The sequence below is a fragment of the Vicugna pacos genome, chromosome 1 (assembly GCF_048564905.1).
Source record: "Vicugna pacos chromosome 1, VicPac4, whole genome shotgun sequence".
In the NCBI taxonomy this organism is placed as follows: Eukaryota; Metazoa; Chordata; class Mammalia; order Artiodactyla; family Camelidae; genus Vicugna; species Vicugna pacos.
In genome coordinates, this window is record NC_132987.1 from 28,426,528 (window position 1) to 28,445,453 (window position 18,926).

General features: G+C 35.4%; 1 long non-coding RNA gene across 1 annotated transcript in view; it reads left to right on the plus strand.

Annotated features, from left to right (window-relative positions):
* Positions 1–2,015: 2,015 nt before the first annotated feature.
* LOC116280964 (uncharacterized) overlaps positions 2,016–18,926 on the plus strand; it is a 124,937-nt gene continuing 108,026 nt past the window's right edge. Inside the window, exon 1 of the long non-coding RNA XR_012071630.1 lies at positions 2,016–2,189. This is a non-coding gene — a long non-coding RNA (uncharacterized lncRNA). The remainder of the gene's footprint in view (positions 2,190–18,926) is intronic.

Here is an 18,926-nt window from a genome sequence, read left to right on the forward strand (position 1 = left end):
TTATAGAACTTTCCCCCCGAAACTTGGAAAGTTTTCAGCCATTATTTAACTTTTTCTCAACACTACTCTATTTCTCCTATCTTTCTGGGATGCTGTTGGCATATTGCTGGGCCTTCTTATATTTTCCCACCAATCTCTGTGATTCCATTTATCTTTCCCGATGTTATTCTCTCCATTGTTCAAATTGGATTAAACATACTGTTCAGTCTTCAAGTTCACTGACTCTTTTTTCTGTCATGTTCATTCAGCTGCTGAGCTCATTTAATGAGATTCTGGTGGGGGGGTGGGAGGGGGCGATTGTATTTTCCCATGCTAAAACTTCAGTTTGATTCTTCTTATACATCTTCTATTTCTGTGCTGAAACTTTTTAACATTTATTACAAGAGTGTTCGTGATTGCTTCTTGAAGCATTTGTCTAATAGCTACTTCAAAATCTTTGTCAGATAATTCTAACATTTGTGTCATAATAGCATCTGTGTCTGCTGATTTTTTTTTCCCATGTGAATTGAAATGTTTGTGGTTCCTTTTATGCCAAGTCATTTTAGACATATTGTGAATTACTTTAAGAGACTTTAAGTCTTGTTTAAATTCTATGCAGAATGTTGATATTTTTGTTGTACTAGTTTCAGGCCACATATTCTAACCTACCCACTGTGAGCTATGATTTTGGTGTTAATTCAGGTTTTAAAACCTTTTCTCTGCTCCAGGAGAGAAAAAAGACCCCCAGTGCTCAGTCTCAGACCTACTCTGTCTTGTTAGTTTAGTTCTCAAAATCTTTGGGATGATAATTAGGATCAGATCTATGCACATACAGATTAAGGGTAAGCCCTGGGTTCCTAAATGACTAATTGGATCACTTTCTCGACCTCGTTCCTCTCCATGATCTCCCCAGTACTTTGATCTGCAGGAGCTCCATTTTTTGGTTGAGGTCTCTAGTGAAACTACTTATCCTCTGTAATGTACTTCCATGATGAGGCTCATGTTCTGGCCCTACTGGAATGAAGACAGAGACATAAAAAGCAGTGAGGCTTCTCCCATTCTTCTGAAGTTATAGCTGCAACCAAAGGAGAGGAAGTTGCCCTTCCCTCAGAGTTTTGGTTTTTGCAGTTTTCCGTAGCTCTCTTTCTTTCCCTGCAAAAGAATTCCCTGGGGACTAGGGCAAGAAAATAGAACCCATGAAAGAGGGAAAAAATGAGGAATTTCTGTACTCCCTCTCAGTATGTGGAATTCCTGTTTCTGGTCTTTAAGACAGAACTGGATAGCTTATCCAAAAGCTCTCTCTTGCTCTGTGCCGCAGGACCCACTTGTGAGTTTATAGCTACAGTGCATTCAGGCAAGAGTAGTGGAGGAAAAGAAATGGTAACTGCCTATTCAGTGTTATTTTGAAGTTCTAGCATTCTTCTTCAACCTGCCTATTGCGGACAAATTTCAGAGACTTGACACAGTTGATCCATGTGTTCTGTCCTGGTTTCATAGTTTCATTTGGTGGGAAAGGGCAAGATGTGCTTCTTCCATCTCATCCAGGACCAGAACCCCATTTTACTCTTTATAATTTCATATTCCTTGAAAAAATTGTTTCACAATTATATTTATTTTGTACTTGTCACAAACATTTTTATTTCATATCTATGCCTGGTAATTCCAATACATAAAGTCTTTTCATGTTTATTGTTTGTTGTTGCTGCTACTTCTCTATTTTGACTTGTCAAGTGTTTCAATTCTCTGGAATTCTACTTGTTAGAAATTCTTTGAGAACTGGGTTAAAATAGACTCTGAGAGGATTTCTGTTAGTTTCTAGAAGTTGTCTGAGTGCATTACTAATTTGAGGTTATATGAAGTCAAATTTTTGACTTGAATTTGTTCAGATCATATGAGTAGTATGAATTCTAACTCCAAATTGATATAAGGTTAGGCTTGTGGTTGTAATACTTTAGAGAAAGACTTGTTTTTTTCTTTTTTCAGTGCCAAGATTCAAGATAATTCATTTATCTTGGAAATGAGGGAAATGTCTCCTTTTAGGTGCCTCAACTTGATGAAGATGCCCAGAGATTTGTTTCCAATCCCTGATGCCCTAGAGGCTATGGAAAGGAAAGTTCAGTTTCTCCAGTTCTTCAAAAGTTACCTGTGGTGATTACTCTCAAGATTTCTGCCTTCAAGTGGATTTTGGCTTGAGTATTTCTTACTTTTCTGTAAGTACATCTCCATATTTAAAATTTTAAATTTTAATTTGGTGTTCTAGTTGTTTTCATTGAAAGAGTCTATCTGAGAAACTAGGTCACCATAAAATTGTAAATGGAACTTTCTATGTATTGGTTTTAATGGTGATTTTTTTTCATATTTCCAGAATAATCAGTTGGTTATATTTGTGCATCTAATTTTTTTAAGTGGTAAAAAACTTTTTTACTTTTTAAAATTTTGTTTTCTTGCCTAGTTACACTCAAGGAAAACAATTTTGACAGTATTTCTTTATTTTCACTTTTAAAAATCCTAATATACAGATGTTGTCCTAGCATCTAACTTAGAATTCTACTATATTTTAAAACTACTACAACTTATAAAACTAAGTGTAATCTTACCGTGTGATCCATCAACTCCTTGGTATTTAGCCAACAGAGGTGAAAACTTATGTCTACACAAAAGCCTGTTTATAGGAGCTCATTTCATAATTGCTAAAACTTGGAAATAGACAAGATGTCCTTCAGTGAATGAATGGATAAATAAACTGTGGTACATCCAGATAATGGAATATTATTTAGCACTACAAAGGAATGAATTTTCAAGTCATAAACAGATATGAAGGAAACTTAGGTGCATATTACAAAGTGGAAGAAGCCAATATGTAAAAGCTACATACTGTATGATTCCATCTATATGAAATCTGGAAAAGGCAAACCTCTAGAGACAGTAAAAAATTTAAATAGCTACCAGCAGTTAGGAGGGAAGGAAGGATGAATGGGCAAAACACAGAGGATTTTTAAGGCAGTGGAACTACTCTGTATGCTACTGTAATGGTGGGTACATGTCATTATGCATTTGTCCAAGCCCATAGAATATAAAACACGAAGAATGAGCTATAATATAAACTATGAACTTTGGGTGATAATGATGTGTCAATGTTCGCTCATCAATTGTAACACTGTACCACTCTAGTGGGGGATGTTGGTAATGGGGGAGGCTGTGCATGTGTGGGGTGAGGGTATGTGGGAAAACTCTGTATCTTTTGCTCAATTCTTCTGTGAACCTAAAAGTGCTCTAAAAAGTAAAGTCTATTAAAAATGAAAAAAAAATGCACACGCAGACAAAAATCTGTTACAACCACACTATGTCAGATACTACCCTTAACCAACTGTTGAATGAAAAAGCGTAAAATCATTTACCATATCAGTATCTTTAAACCTAATATTAGCTGTCAAGAACAAAGTTTGAAAGAAAAATATCTTGTTTATCTTATCGTATATTAATTCATTCCATCAAGAAGTATACTTTCAACATATTGGCGCTCTTTTTTACTTATATTTTGTTTATATTACTCATTAAAAATCTTCTAATTTTGATAACTTAAAGGCATTAAAGTGTAGGGATACCTGAAAATTTAGAAGCATAAGCTAATGTATAAAACATGATTTGCACTGATTGAACATGTATGTTAATAACAAACTAAAATATAAAAAAACAATTACTATGAGTAAAATTTCTCAACTTATATATGTGTATTGTATATATTATATATAATAATACACATATATAGTATAGATTATATAATATTATATATAATATACATATATCAATATATACCTCATAAATATATACAACTTGATACAAATTATTCAATTAAAATTATAACTAAATGCAAATATTACAGCCTAACATACTATAAATATAACAATATATTAACATTTAACAATCAGTATATACAAAAGTTAAATGATATTGAAAGCTAATTAATTAATTGAAAACTTAGTTTGATGGGAGGACACACAAATTGTGGTGAAAGGACACAAATTGTGGTGAAAGGACACACTTTAGTTTATGTTATCATAAAAGTTATGCCATATTAACAATTGCAAATTCTGAATTATGATTATTAGAATATTGATTATCTAGTAAGGTTATTAATGGCAGTTATTTGCAACATATTATTGCCTTTTCTTACTATATAATTATAATACCATCAAGCTTATTTTTTAACTACTTTAAGCTAAAAATGGAAATTTGCAAGTAAGCTAATAAAATATTCATAAACCATACAGATCTAACATTTTAAGCATATATAATAAAAAAAAGGTAGCAAAACCTCAGAGTTGAGGGATTTAGTAATGTTTGTCATTTTTTGACCTTACTATGAAAAGTGACTTTAAACTCACAAGGGGTTTTAGTCAAAAGCTCTAGAGTTTGACCTCATGAGTGTTTAAAGCATTCCTTTATTTAACTATACCACTTATTTAAAAAATAGAGCATATATTAAAGAAAAAAGAAATGACTTATGTTTCAGTTAGTGACGGTGCGTTCACAGTCTTTGCCAGGAAAAAAAAATGCTTGTGAAAGATTGAGGAGAATGTAGGGAAAAATGATAAACTTTTCCATAGCGCCGTCAGAGTTAGTTTATATATAATTGCCTAGTCACTTTCTAAATTTCTCCTTTGCTTATAAAGAATCAAATTTCACCTAGGATAATATGTCCCCAGTAATATGCTTAATTTTTATCATAAAAATCAGAAAGTAGCGTTCATATACTTGAACTTAATTTAAATTCAAGTTTAATAGAACGTATACCTATGAAGCATGATATATCTGCTTTGAGAGTACAGAACATTATACCAGACATTTGAGAGATTTTTTTTTCCTTTATGGAAAAAGTGTTATTCATTTGCAGTATGTTTCTCCATTTTCAATAATTTGATCTGTAAAAAATGTCTTGTGGACCAGTTGAAGCACAAATTGAACCAAGGCTGCATGTAATAGGTTTTTGATCTTTTGATTTTTCAAACAATGAAAAGAGAAAATGAGTTTGATAATCCTTGTAAGAATGTCTCCCTTGTCGTGGAGAAACACCTTAGTAGTAAATTAATCCTATCTGCCTTGAACATGTTTTGTAACTATTACCTGAATTAGCTGCATATGTATAAGCAGCTGTTTTTGTCTGAAAGGGGCTTCTCTCTACCTAACATAAGAAGAAAAATTTAAGTAAATGTGTATTTCTTACAGAGCATATGTTGTGTGTATGCTGTAGAGAGATTTTTAAAAATTGTAAGTTATAGAGAATTAGTACATCTTAACTGTTTATTATAAATCCGAATATTTATAAATTATTAAGTAATTAACATTTATATTTATCATATCACTCTTTCGATCTGCTTTATTTTCTATTCTTTTCATTTAAATTATCATATATATTTTTAATATGCTGCCAAAATCACCAGACAGCTTTTTTTTTTTATCTGGCATCAATTTGCCTTCATTGAAAATTTAGCTCCATCAAGAGATTGTAAATTATCCCTTCATTGCTCAAGGTGTTAATTCTACATCAGTTTATAATCCAAAATCTTCTGAAGACTCAGACATGTTTTCAGTATGACTAAGCATTTACTTCCTGAGAGTTAGTTCACTGTTCAACATCATTTTTGTTTATTTTACATAAAACCATCCCTTTTCTCCTCTACATCTATTATCACCTCATCAAATATTATCCTCACAGATGCAGTAACAGAACTAAATGTCCTTTATCTATAATTCTAGAAAGTTCCTCTGGGTTCTAAGAGATTTCTCCAGGCCAATTAAGAAAACAGCTTTAGTTTCTATCCTGCCTATTCTGGAGCAGTACTTTTCATACATGATTCCTTGTGAATCCCTTATGAAATTGCCTTCCAAGCGCCTCCACCCAGCTATAATTTCTTTTCTGCTTCCTGGAATCTAATGAGTAAAACTGAACTGTAAGAGATGCAAAGGATGGGGAAAATAGAAAGTGAACACAGTGTATTTCCCCTCATAGCAGATGTTCCTAAGTTGTATGAATTTTCCTCATTCTCTGACTTGTAAGTACCTAGAGTGCACTGAACCTCAGCTTGCTGCATTTTTCACAGAGTTTCACGTCTTTGACTCTTCACCCTCTAAAACACTTGATATTTTTGTCATTTGAGTGAAAAGAGTTGCGGAATTTTTCAAGTCCCTTTCCCTAGGCCTCCTGTCATGTCTTTCAAGAGCCTCCACTTCTAAATCAGCATCATCCTTGTCAGGTTCCTTTTCACTCTGCTCCTGGTGCACAACCTGGTTGGTTATAAAAGGCATTAGTTATGCTGAACTGACTCAACTTGGTAAAACCAGGGATTTGGATCCCAGCATTTCCAATTAGCTGTTTGGCCCTGAACAACGTGGCCTTGACTTACAGAATGAAGAACATCAGTAAAGTCTATTTGAGGCTTGTCTTTTACCGCAAGACCCTGTCAAGCACCAGATATGATTTCCTGCTTGAGCACAGTTTGGAATAACTTTCACTCCTCAGAACTCTTTTCAGCCACCTTTTTCTGGTAAAGAGTTCCTAATGACAGAAGTTGAAGAATTCATAATATAATATAAACTTATTAGATGAGATAACAGAGTCAGACAGTGTTCAAAGAAGGGTGTCCACAGCCACATCAACCTCTGTGTTCATTGCACAAAGTCCTGACATAGGAGGACTCCTCAGATGGTGATGGAATTACATGAGCGGATAGAGGGAACCCCAGAACTGAACTACTAGTACATAGGATAGACCAGGAAAACATATCAGTTTGAGGGGAGCTAAAATTAGAAGCTTTATTTTGTCCTATCAATAGCCAAATTGAATTATAAAGATGAAACTCAACATTTTAACAGGGATTTATGCCTGCATTAATATTTATATACATTGGTAGATAAAGTTAGAAAATCAGAGCCATTAAAATTTAAATTGGCTGAGTGTAAGTAACATTTATATATTGGCTGGCCAAAGCATCCATGGTTGTAGAGTAAAAGCACATTAGTCTAACCCAGAGTTTAAACGAGTACGTTTATTTTCTTCTCTTTTTCTTTATTTGGTAAATGAAACTTCTAGATAGATGGGTCACATTATAGGCAAGATCAGAAAAGGACCAGGAAATCCCTGAGTAAATCTTTCTTAAAAGGATAGTACAATAGAGTTGCCCTGAGAAAAGAAGGTGCCACCTTCAGAGTGGTTGATTACTAGAGGCTGAGGGAGAAAAGGGATATAGGTTTATGCGGCAGCAAAATATATGAGCAATAACCAAGAGCTCCAGAATCATGCTTGCCCCAGGAAGCAGCCCTGCAGACAGCAGACGCTAAGAGCTGCAGTGTCCTGAACTCATCAGAAAGATGTTGGAGAAGCCTGTTCCCCAAAGGAATTGCTGCCAAAAGCCTTGCTTCTGTGCGCATAATATCTGCCAAAGTTAGGACTCCACATTGGTCATTGCTTCAGGTGTTTTAAAGAAACTAAATGTAGAACACCAAAATTTCAACCATCTTAAAGAAAATGTGGCAAACTCTCTTCATGATCTTGATCTAAGGAAGAATTTTAAGACTCTAAAGGAATATCTATTCAAGGAAAGATTAACAAACTAGGTGATGCTAATATTAAGTTTTGTTCCTCAAAAGACTGTACAGTGAAAGTGAAAAGGTAACTGGGAGAAGTTACTCGAAATGCATGTATTCCACAAATACTTATTGTGCAGAATATATGGTGAACTTCTACTAATTAAGAAAACATACAGACACAAACCAAAGGGAAAATGGACAAAGGGCATGAAAAGGAAATTCATAAAATAGGAAAACCAACTGGCCAATAAACAGCATAAATTATGCTCAAACTCACTGAAATGCAGGAAAATGCAAATTAAAATCACAACCAGAAACAACTTCATACCAATAAGATTGGTAAAAACTAAGCAGTCTTGCAATATCAAATTAATGGGAATGCATGTTAATGGGAATTCTCATTCCTGGTGGTGGGAATACAATCCAAGACCTCCAAATTGGAGCAATTCTATAATATCTAGTAAAGCTGAATATGTAAACATGTCTCATAAACCAGCAATTTCACTCTTTGGTATATAGCCCAAATGACTTCTTACATATGTGAGCAAGGAGATTTGTAGAAGAAAACTTATAGCAGCATTGTTTGTAATTACAAAAATTTGGGGAAAACCCCCTAAGTAACCAACGTGAAAAATTGTTTATTTAAACAATAGAACACTACTCATCAGCAACAATGAAAAAAATCCACATGTATAAATCTCACAAATACAATGTTGAAGCAGGATGTTGCAGATTAGATACTGTATTCCCATTCATATTAAGTTTAAAAATATAAAATGATATAAAAATGATAAATATATTGTTCAGGGATGCATTCATATGAATAGAAGTCGTACAAAGATAAAGAAAGGTCAAACACGTATTTCAGGAGAGGATGGGATTTCAAGGAGCATGCTATTAGAGCAAATTCTATAAAAATGTTTCAACTCTTATCAACAATATTTAACATTTTCAGATCGAGAGCAGAAAACAAGTGTGGCTTTATTCTTTTCAACTTTTTCTCTCTTATGGATGACTAAAGTGAATTTTTATATTTATTCAAACTGATAATCTCTACATTTAATTGGCAGATTTCCTCTTATGTTTTCCTTTTTCTTTCTTTCTTTCTCTCTTTCTTTCTTTCTTTCTTTCTTTCTTTCTTTCTTTCTTTCTTTCTTTTCTTTTCTTTTCTTTTCTTTCTTTTCTTTTTTTCTGTTGTTAGGGCTTTGGAGTGATCAAGATTTCTAAAAACAGCCTTGTTTGGTTTTTCTTTGCTAATTTGGAATTGGTAGATTCCATTCTTAAATTCTTAGAAAACATATTAACTACATGTTTTTTTAACAAAGTCTTTTGATTCAATATTTCAGTCTCTCCTGAAGATGAAAAAGACCTTGTCATATTTTAACTTAACCAGTTAGTGTCACTTATTACTCTATTACAAAGCAATTCTGCTATTATTCATTTTATAAACAAACTTACAAAGTAGATTTTTTAATAACAAAAATTTGATTTACCAATATACTTTATCAGTGTCTTTGCTCACTTCTTGTCTCCCACAACTTTCTTTTGGGTTCATTTTTCTTTCTGCTTAATGTTTCAGACTCCATCACATACCCAAGAGCCATTTCCCCTTTCCTTAAATGCAAACATAGCCTTGATTTTTCCAGAAAGTGAGAAGCAGAGGGCAGAGGGGAGAGGGTTAGGCCCCTTTCCATCTTCAGGTTACAAATTGTGATTGATCTAAGCCAATATGGGATAATTGCATTCTCTTTGGCTGGTGAATAATGTAAAGTTGGCCATTTGTATTAGTCATGGAGAGAGAAGTATATCAGGACAGTATTTAAGTAGGCCTTCCCTTTCTAGTTAAAATGGAAAGTCTCACGAGGAAAGCCCGTTCCTGCCTTCTTCTTGCATTCAGTATGGAAACGATTCTAGAAATGCAGCAGCCATTTTGTGGCAATGAAGTGATGTATTTGAGAGGGAAATTCTTTCTTTCTATCAATCTATCTATCAATCTATCTATCAATCTATCTATCTATCTATCTATCTATCTATCTATCTATCTGTCTGTCTATCTATCATGAAATTACAGACCTTGGATCCTGTCAACATCATTCCATATCCAAATACAGTATATTCCTATCTGACATTTGTGTCAGCATTTTCAATAGACTTATTTTAGACTTTATGATGCTAAAGATACTTAAAATATTTTATCTGGAATAATAATATTACTCTATTTAATTTCGTGTGCTTTTTCTTGGCAAGATGTACAAACCATGATATTTACCATTTTAACCATTTTTAAGTGTACAGTTCAGGGGCATTAAATATGTTCACATTGTTATACAACCATGACTACAATTCATCTCTACAACTTTGTTTTTTCTTCCCCAAGTGAAACTCCGCAGCCATAAAATTCTAATTCCCCCTTTACCCTTCCGTCCAGCCCCTGGCAACCACCAGCCTACATTCTGTCTCTATAAATTTACCAGCCCAGTACCTCATATACATGTAATTATACAGTGTTTGTGTGTGTGTATATATATATACATATATATATATATTTTGTGTTTGTGTTTGTATATATTTAAATATATATACACATATATAGTATGTATATATGTTTGTGTGTATATATATATATACATTTAAATCTATTTAAATGTCAACGGACACTTGGATTGCTTCCACTCTTAGGTGTTGTGAATAATGCTGCTATGAACATGTGTATACAAATATCTGTTTGAATCCGTTTTCAATTCTTTTCAGCATATTTGCCCAGAAGTGGAATTGCTGGATCATAGAGTAATTCTAGTTTTAATTTTTTGAGGAAATGCCATACTGTTTTACAAAGTGGTTGCACTATTTTACATTCCCAACAGCAATTCATGAGTGTCCCATTCTCTCCATACCTTTGCTAACGATTGTTATTTTCTGATTTTTTGTTTTTGTTTTTGGGTAATATAGGCATCCTAATTGGTGTGAATGCTGTCTTTCTTATCATTAGATTTCTTGTTGTATTTTGTAATGTTCACTTTGTAGGCCCATTTTGGGTGGAAAGTTATTTGGGTATTTTGGGTTTATGTTTATTTTTATATTCCACCCCCATCCATCTGGCTAGCAGATTTTTGGTGGCACAGATCCAAGGTTTCTCCATCCATAACCAAATCTTTTTGTCTATAATTTAGGTTCCTTCTCTGCTTATGGGTTTCCTTTCATAAGCCTCAGTCCTCTCAACTCAATTACTTAGCAATATGGGTAGGATCAAGTAAGGCAGGTTAAATGACAGGAAACTGCCTTTCAAAAATAGCCATAATTAAAAAGTATTTGATTTAAGCAATTTTATAAAATATTTAGTCATTTTGTCTCTTCCAACTTTCATATTTATCTTTTGTTATTAGTACATTAATAATTTTTGATGATTAATTTTGAAAATAATGAGTTATATCTGTAGTACCTGTAGTTACAAGTGTACTGTAAACTTGACTAGAAAACTACATTTCTGCAAAAAAATTTGTGGGATCTAAAAAAAAAAAAGCAAAACCAAGCTCATAGATACAGAGAAAAGATTGGTGGGTAGAAGAGGCAGGCTGTGAGGGGATGGTGAGAGAATGAGTGAACTGTCTTTTCAGTTTTGGGTTTTAGCTTAAATAAATTATATAAAAATAGAAATAAAGAAATCTCTGACAGTTCACTGCCCGCCTGAGATAACATTGAGATAGTGGAAAAGAGATTTCAGTGACCACATGCATCAAAGAATATAGTTTTTTGTAAAAATAGTTTGAAAAGTCGCTAAAAAATGGATGATTTATAGCTCATAATAAGTCACAACAGCAAAACCTGGCAATGGGGGAGAATCTGATTTTCACAATTACCACTTTGTAATATATGCAAAATGTTCAATTTTCAATACAAAATTGCAATTGATATAAAGAAACAGAGAAATATAATCCATTCATTTGAAATAAAAAAAGAGATTGACAAAAACTGTCCCTGAGGAAGCCTGGAAATTGGATTTATGAGACAAGGACTTTAAAACAACTGTCTTAAATATGCTCAAAGGGCTAAAGGAAACCAGGGACAAAGAACCAAAAAAAATAAATACAATAATGTCTCAACATACAGGTAATATCAATCAAGATACATAAATTGCGAAAAAGGAAAAAAAGGGATTATGGTAAATGCATGAGAGAATCCTGGCGTATTTATTCACTCATTAATATATGTATTTAATTAGGACCCATTCCTCATGCACTGTGAGTACAAATATGAATAAAATATAGTCTCAGGCTTCAGGAAGCTCATTGTCTAGCACAATGACAGAAATACAAGCAGGTAATTCTAAGTGTAATGTGATAAATGCATAATAGTAGGGGGCATGGTGGAGGGAGCTGTTAAACTTGCAAGAGCCTGGTAAATCATCACAGGAAAAATTTTTTTCAGCTGTGTCTTACAAGGTGCATAAACCTTGCCGTATAGACAATGTGAGGGAAGACTTTCTAAGGAGAAAGGGTCAGCATGTACAAAACACTTAAGGTTTATTTTCTTTCAGAGGATGATCATAGGAATGAAGTATCAAGACCATGGTATAAACATTAAGAAACTGAACAGTAAATAGAGGTTAAGGTGTGATTATAGAAGGTCCTGTGTACTTTACTGAGGGGTGCAAATTTTATCCTGAATACTTTGGAGAACAAGGGTATCCATTATATACTGGTTACGTGAGGGCAATATGGTCCTTCATGTAAGAGTTGGGGTTGGGGAGAGACAGAGGTAGGGGAAGAGCTTATTTAAATAACCTGGTCATTACTGAAGAAAATGGACAGGATGGAATGGATTTGGGATCCATAACTTAGGTTGAATTGTTGGGCTTTTGACTGTGGTGATTGTGGGGAAGAGGTAAGACAGTGTTCTTTTAGAATATTCAAAAGTTAAGGAAAAAACATCTTACAAGAGGAAGAAAAATCTAAGGGTGGGAAGAAATGCAGAACAGGGGGCTGGAGACGGCATCGCAAGATGGAAATGGCATTAAAATTGTGTCTCCATTGCACAGTCTGGTGTCATTCTCCTTAAAGCCCATAAGAATGCAGCTGTCTGTAATTCTTGTGTACAACCTGCATGACTGGATGCACCAGCAGAGCACCAGTTAGATGCGTTGAGTCTGGAGCAAAACCTTGAGGCGCTTCTCCTGTCTATAAAAACAACTTGATTAAATTATGTGTTATAAAACTCAAGGGCCCATCTGGGGCGCCGTGATTCAATAATGAATTTAAATAAAGAGTAGAGAAGAGGTACTTACATACGCAGTTACTGTACAATAAGTGCACTTCAAGATTCTTCATAGTGCCCAGCCACCACCTCTTCTTGTTCAGGTCTAAAGACCATCTCTTTGTTATCAAATCCATTCATTACTACTGTGAGATGTGCTGTTTCTGGCTAATTTTGTATCTCCCTCTATGAGAAAAAAGAGCGAAACTTCTGCTGCTCATGATGGCACGGTTTTTCCTAACTTTTTTGTATTGAAATAATAAAGATATTCTTACCTCTCCAGATCTTTAATACAATTTTTAAAATGCTGGTTGCGTTTTCACACGTGGTGCTAAATCAACCATTGTGCCACTTGTGAATATTTACTCTTATTGATTGTTTCTAAAGTTATTACTCTGCTTCTTTGAAGATAACCAGATGTGTAAGTCTTACCCAGGATATGCTGAAATGTGAATGATAATTCATATCCTGATCATGTTAAATTCATCATTCAGCAATCTGTAGTATAGAAATTGCACAGCACATCTTCTGTGTCTTCTCTTGAACTCTTTATTCTGTAATATCTGCATTCCTAGAGTGTTATCTCTTTCATTATTGATTACACCCTAGCCTTTCACGTACCATCACCAGCAAAGAAGATAGATGAAGGGCCCATGTGAGTGAGAAGAGGAGTCCCACTTGCATAAAGAATGTCCATCTTTCAAACACTACAGCTTAAGAGTGACCCAGGAGAGTGCAGTGTTACCACATCAATCAGAAGGCTGCACTGGCATTGTGGAGCACCAGTCTCAAAAGCCCCTAGAGGAGACAGGTGGAGCTAGCTACCTCAGAGGGCTGTCTGGCACATGGTACAGAGCCTGCAGAGGTCCTAGCAATGAGGGGTAAAGGAGTCTACCACGTTGTAAAGGATTCCACCACTACTGTTCAGTGCCATAGACCAGAGGTAGCACTGCAGTGGGAACATACATGGGTGAGAACCAGCTGACACATCTACACACAGGGTTCAAGCCTAAAGGTCAGAAGTGGACCACTGGTAGCTGCAAGTTCTGAACAAATCCAGTGTCTAACATAAGTGATCACCCCAAATCAGCATGTCAGAACTATTTTGGTTTACTGGTCTTGCATGATCCCATGAAAGAAATACCTCACCAGCCAATGGGAGGAATTTGCCCATCAGGACACCTTCCTCAACTACAGGCACAATTTGCAATGTTCCTCAGGGTATCTTGGCAACTCCATATCCGAGGTAGAGAGGTAAAAATGTCCTAAAAGGAAGAAATAGAAAGCTGTTCTAGGCTTGGAGCACCTAATCCATACTGCGCTGCAGGCCCTAGACAGTGCCAGCCACTGGAGAGGGACTTTGAAATTTTGAGTTTGGTACATCTCGACAACCAGGATCATGTCCATCAGGTCTGGGCTTCAGAGAACCCCAACCAGTTACACTGCCATCTGGAGCTGGTCCCAAGCGTAATAGAGGGTGACTCCAAAATATTTGAGGAAGGCATTCAAAAGCATGAGTACCCTGAGGCATGGGTTCTAGTGCAGCACCTGACTTGCTCATGTCTCATGGTGGTTCTAATCAGTGGTATTGATTCGGAATGTAGGAGTCTCCCTTGGACTTCTTTTTTTGCACTGCAGTTAAAAGCTAACAGCTATTAACCATTTTGAATGTTTTAACCATTTTGTTAACAACCTGTAATGTACTCTTTCTTCACATTCACTAACAATTGCATGTGGTAGTTATTATTAACTATCACACATAGGAGGAAAGTGACTTTAAGAAATTGAGTGACCTATAAAGTATCACATAAATAATAAATATTGGAGCCACGAATTGAATCTGAGTCTATCTAACATCAAAATCCATGCTCTTGAAGGTGACCATAAACTTCCTATTCTCTGAGGTAGGAGGTAAAAGTCATGAGTAATCCTAACTGGCCTGACTCTAGTCATGTGTCCTTGAATCAAACTCTCTCTAGTATCAAAGACCTAGGCTGTTTGATCCAATCAGAACTACTTGTGGAGAAGAGGGCAGGCTCGGTCCCAAAAAACCACTCAACTGAGAAGCTCATGGTCCTGTTAGGAAAACAAAAAGGTGAAAGAGATAATAGAGATAGAAATATTTCTGTATTTGTAATGTTATGAAGAATCACCTTGTTTTGTGTTTTTGTTTTGTGAGTAGGGGACAGGAGTTTAAAATAATATAGAAAGCAACATACATAAAGGAATTTTTCCAAGACTCCTTTAAAATCCAGAAGATTTTAGATGTCCATTTTGAAAGTAAATATTTTCCCATGCATTTAGAATAGTCTCTGGGCCTTTAAACCCCTTCTTTCATCATCTATCATGGCAGCTCTGGAATTTCCATCTTAATGTGAGCCATCACTTTTTTTCATGTTTCTAAAAGTTATCTGGATGTATGTACCATTTCCCAATATCCTATCTAGGGTGTAAGATTTTGTATTCCAGAAGAGTGTGTGTTCCCAATTCAGTCCATCATAATCCAGACCCATGAGTAATCTCCCAGCTCCTGCTGATACATAATGGCTAGTTCTGAAGCTCTTTCATCCTTTCCTTCCTTAGGTGACTCGGAATATCTCTAGCCAGGTTATATCGGGGACATAATCCTAGTTACTGGCCTGGCAACCAGGAAGGGAGGCTAAGGAAGATCCTAAGGCCAGGTGGGGAGAGGGCAGTGAAATGTTATCTTTCAAGGGAGGGAGAAATAATAGCCTTTATTAGAGAGAAGTGAGCCACTTCTCAAGGCTGTGAGTCCAGAGGAATCTAGGGGATCAGGATTTCATGTGCATCAACACAGATGTGACCATTCCATGTGCAGGCTTCCATTCTTTCCCAAACAGGACTCTGAACACGGCATAGAGACCTGTAACTTTAACCTTTTTTGGAGCTTGACTACTCTGAGAATTAAGTCCTGGGCCTGGGCCTCAGCATTTTCTACTATCTCACTTCAGAAAACGTGAGCCTCTTTATAGGCTATCTGGCTTCCACACTTAGATTTTAATTGCTGATTAATCCCTCTCAGCTTTTTGTCATCTTTTCCAATTTCCGCTGAGTTTAACAATAGCCGTTTAACTCCATTGTCCCCATAGTTACTGCTTTCTCTGTATCTATGAACCATACCAGCTACCATATTCTCCACTGACAGAGCAACCCAGTTCACCAATGGTGAGCATTTGTATTGCTAACTTGTCCCAGGGGCTGTCTGTACTCCTAGAGGAAACAATAATGGAGTGCCTATTGCCCTCTAGGCTACCCACTCCCCAAATCCCATAATAGCATTTGTCTTCTTATACTACTTTAATGTGGACCATCCTCTGTCATAGGCTGAGTTTCCCAGGAAGCAGACTCTGAGATGGGTATTAGCATGTAGCATGTTAATTTAGGAGTGCTCTTAGGATCAGCACCTGATAAGGGAGGGGATGAAAGCAGGATTGGGCAGAGGGAGAAGTTGAACTCTGGTGAACCCCCATTGAAAGCCTCAGCTGACTACCTGGTCAGCCCTCAAGTCGGGATGGCCCTTGAGAATCATCCTGAGTTGTAGTGAGGGTGGGGGGCCAAGCATTTATGTCTCTGCATTAACGAGCCATCGTGTATGGGCTTTCCTGGAAGGAAGCGTTGCCTTGGGTGAGGGAGTTGTCTCTGGTCAAGGACAACTCCCAAGAAGTCTCTCCCAAGAAGAGTAGGCCACAGGGGCCATCTTCTAGTAGCACTTTTGGGTTTTAGGGGACTAAGATTTCACTCCTGAAGAGTAATTTTGATCACACCTCACAACGTGCACCTCAAAATCCAAGTGAAATGTAAGTGAACGTTGAGTTAGGCACATAGTCTTTCCACGTCTGTCGTGGCTGTTGACTTTTGGGAATAGGTAATAATAGCCCTTCCTAGTCCTGGCAGCAAGAAATTATATAAATCTAGACGATTTCAGCAAGACTCTTCATATTTTTTTATTATTTATTTTTATTATGTTTTTTACTTTCTGTAAGTGAGAAACACATAGTCCAGGGAGACTTTGTCCCTGTGAAGCATTAGGAATAAGAGATATTCAGATTATAAAAGATGTCATATTTTTGTCTCAGGAAAAAATAACCATAGGAATATGCCCAACTGGCAATGTCTTTTTTTTTTCTAACCCCAAATAAGAGCAATTAACGTTAGGGAACTTTAGGAAGGAATTCATTCTATTTAAGTACTCTAATACCATCTTATTTGTTCTGTGAACAAATTTAAAATTTGATATGAAAAAATTTAAATAGATTAACCAATATAGTTTTGGTCTCTCATTTTTATAATCACAGCAGAATATTTTAAAAATTAAAATACTATACCAATTCCTTTGTATTTTTTCATTTTTATCAAGTTGTTCTGTAATTATTGCTCTATGACCTCATGGTATTTAATCCTCTGACTTTATGATCAGTTCTTTAATAATTTAGATGATCATTTAAAGTAAATATTAACACTAAAACGAAACAAAGAGATTATGTAGTAAAATAAAACTCTTTATCTTTCAGATTAAAAAACCTGAGATCCAGTTAGGCTATCTAAATTACTGTAGTAAACATAAGAAGTTAGAGGAAGAACTTGGACTTAGCAGGGAAAGGAGAGAGAGTTAGTTTCACCTCCGCAAATACTAACAGGTATTCCTTTCCAATATAGTGCTTCAAATGTTCTTTTCTGGTCACATACTAATACTGTCAAACATTAAAAACAAACTTTTGAAGAATAGTGAAGTTTTTTTTGACAACTGCCTAAACAAACAAACAAAAAACCCAAAAGATATAAAATCTAAAGGGATGGTAAAAATTTTAATAACTTTATAAAGATCCATATTTGATCATATTTAATAACTGATTTAATAGAGTATGCTCAATAGCAATAACAAATTTAAAGAAATAATTCAGACTTTGTCCTAAAAGAGTTGTTCAATTTTTATTCTTCTTCCTTATCGGCTTCCTTGCCCTTTCATTTTGAATTATGTATAAGAAAGTCTATTTCAGACGAAAATAGGGTCAGGGAGCTCAGAGGATAACGTTCAAGATATCCATTCAACTGTCTTTCAGGTAAAAGCAAACATAACTCTTTTACTTTCGTAAATTCCTTTATGGAAAAATTGTTGAGGAAAAATTCCTACGTCAACAGTAGAGTTACTCTCTGCATCTAAAAAAGTGAAATCCAAACATTTCAGACATTTATTTAACAAGAAATTCTAAGTTTAACATCCTCAGAGGTGTCAGTGTCTTTCAGAAATAAACATTGCTTAATTATCCAAAGGCTATAAAATTCTGTTGAGGGATGTAGTACAAAGATCAAAATGAATGTCCAAGTTAATAAACTACCCAATGATCCCTACAAACGAATATTTTGCACCTGTTTTAATATCTAATCTCCAGAGTACATGGGAACAGCAGAAAATACTATAGCCAAAGGTTGTTATCCTCTTATTCACTGTCCTTTCTCTGCAGCCTTTACCTTGATTTCTTCTCCCATGCTCCCCCACCCAGTTCCCCAGCCCTACTTTCTCTGCCTTGTCAGATCAGGTCTCTAAGGCCTGTTCTAAGTCTAATCAGTTCCTTGGGTCTGACTTTCCTCTGACCCTACTTAAAGTTTATGCTTTATCTCTTTCACCTGCTCTTATTCAGCCTTCTTCACATTTCTTGGGGTCCCACCTGTAATAATTTAGTCTGAACTACACCATAAACTTCTTAAAGGTTGTGACTATACTTGGATCTTTCTTTCTTGGATCTCCCTGCAAGATGAGAGAATATTTACACTTCCTTTTTGGTGATAACCTTGTCAGAAAGAAGTCAAGGTGGAAGGAGAGTGTGCTCAGGAGTAAATAACACCTAGGTCACCGACAAAATAGGAGCCTATGGGAAAGACACCCAATGTTTAAAAATTTGAACAAAAGAATATTGGGGATAAGAAATTAAATTTCTTCTAGAAAAACATATATTCTCTTCCTCTGATCTTAGGCATTTCATTTTACCTCATTCTGTTTCATTTGCCTTTAAATCATAAAACTCTGTTGCTTCATTTCTACTGGTGTAATTTTCTCTTATTATTTACACAGGATGATTGCATATTTACTC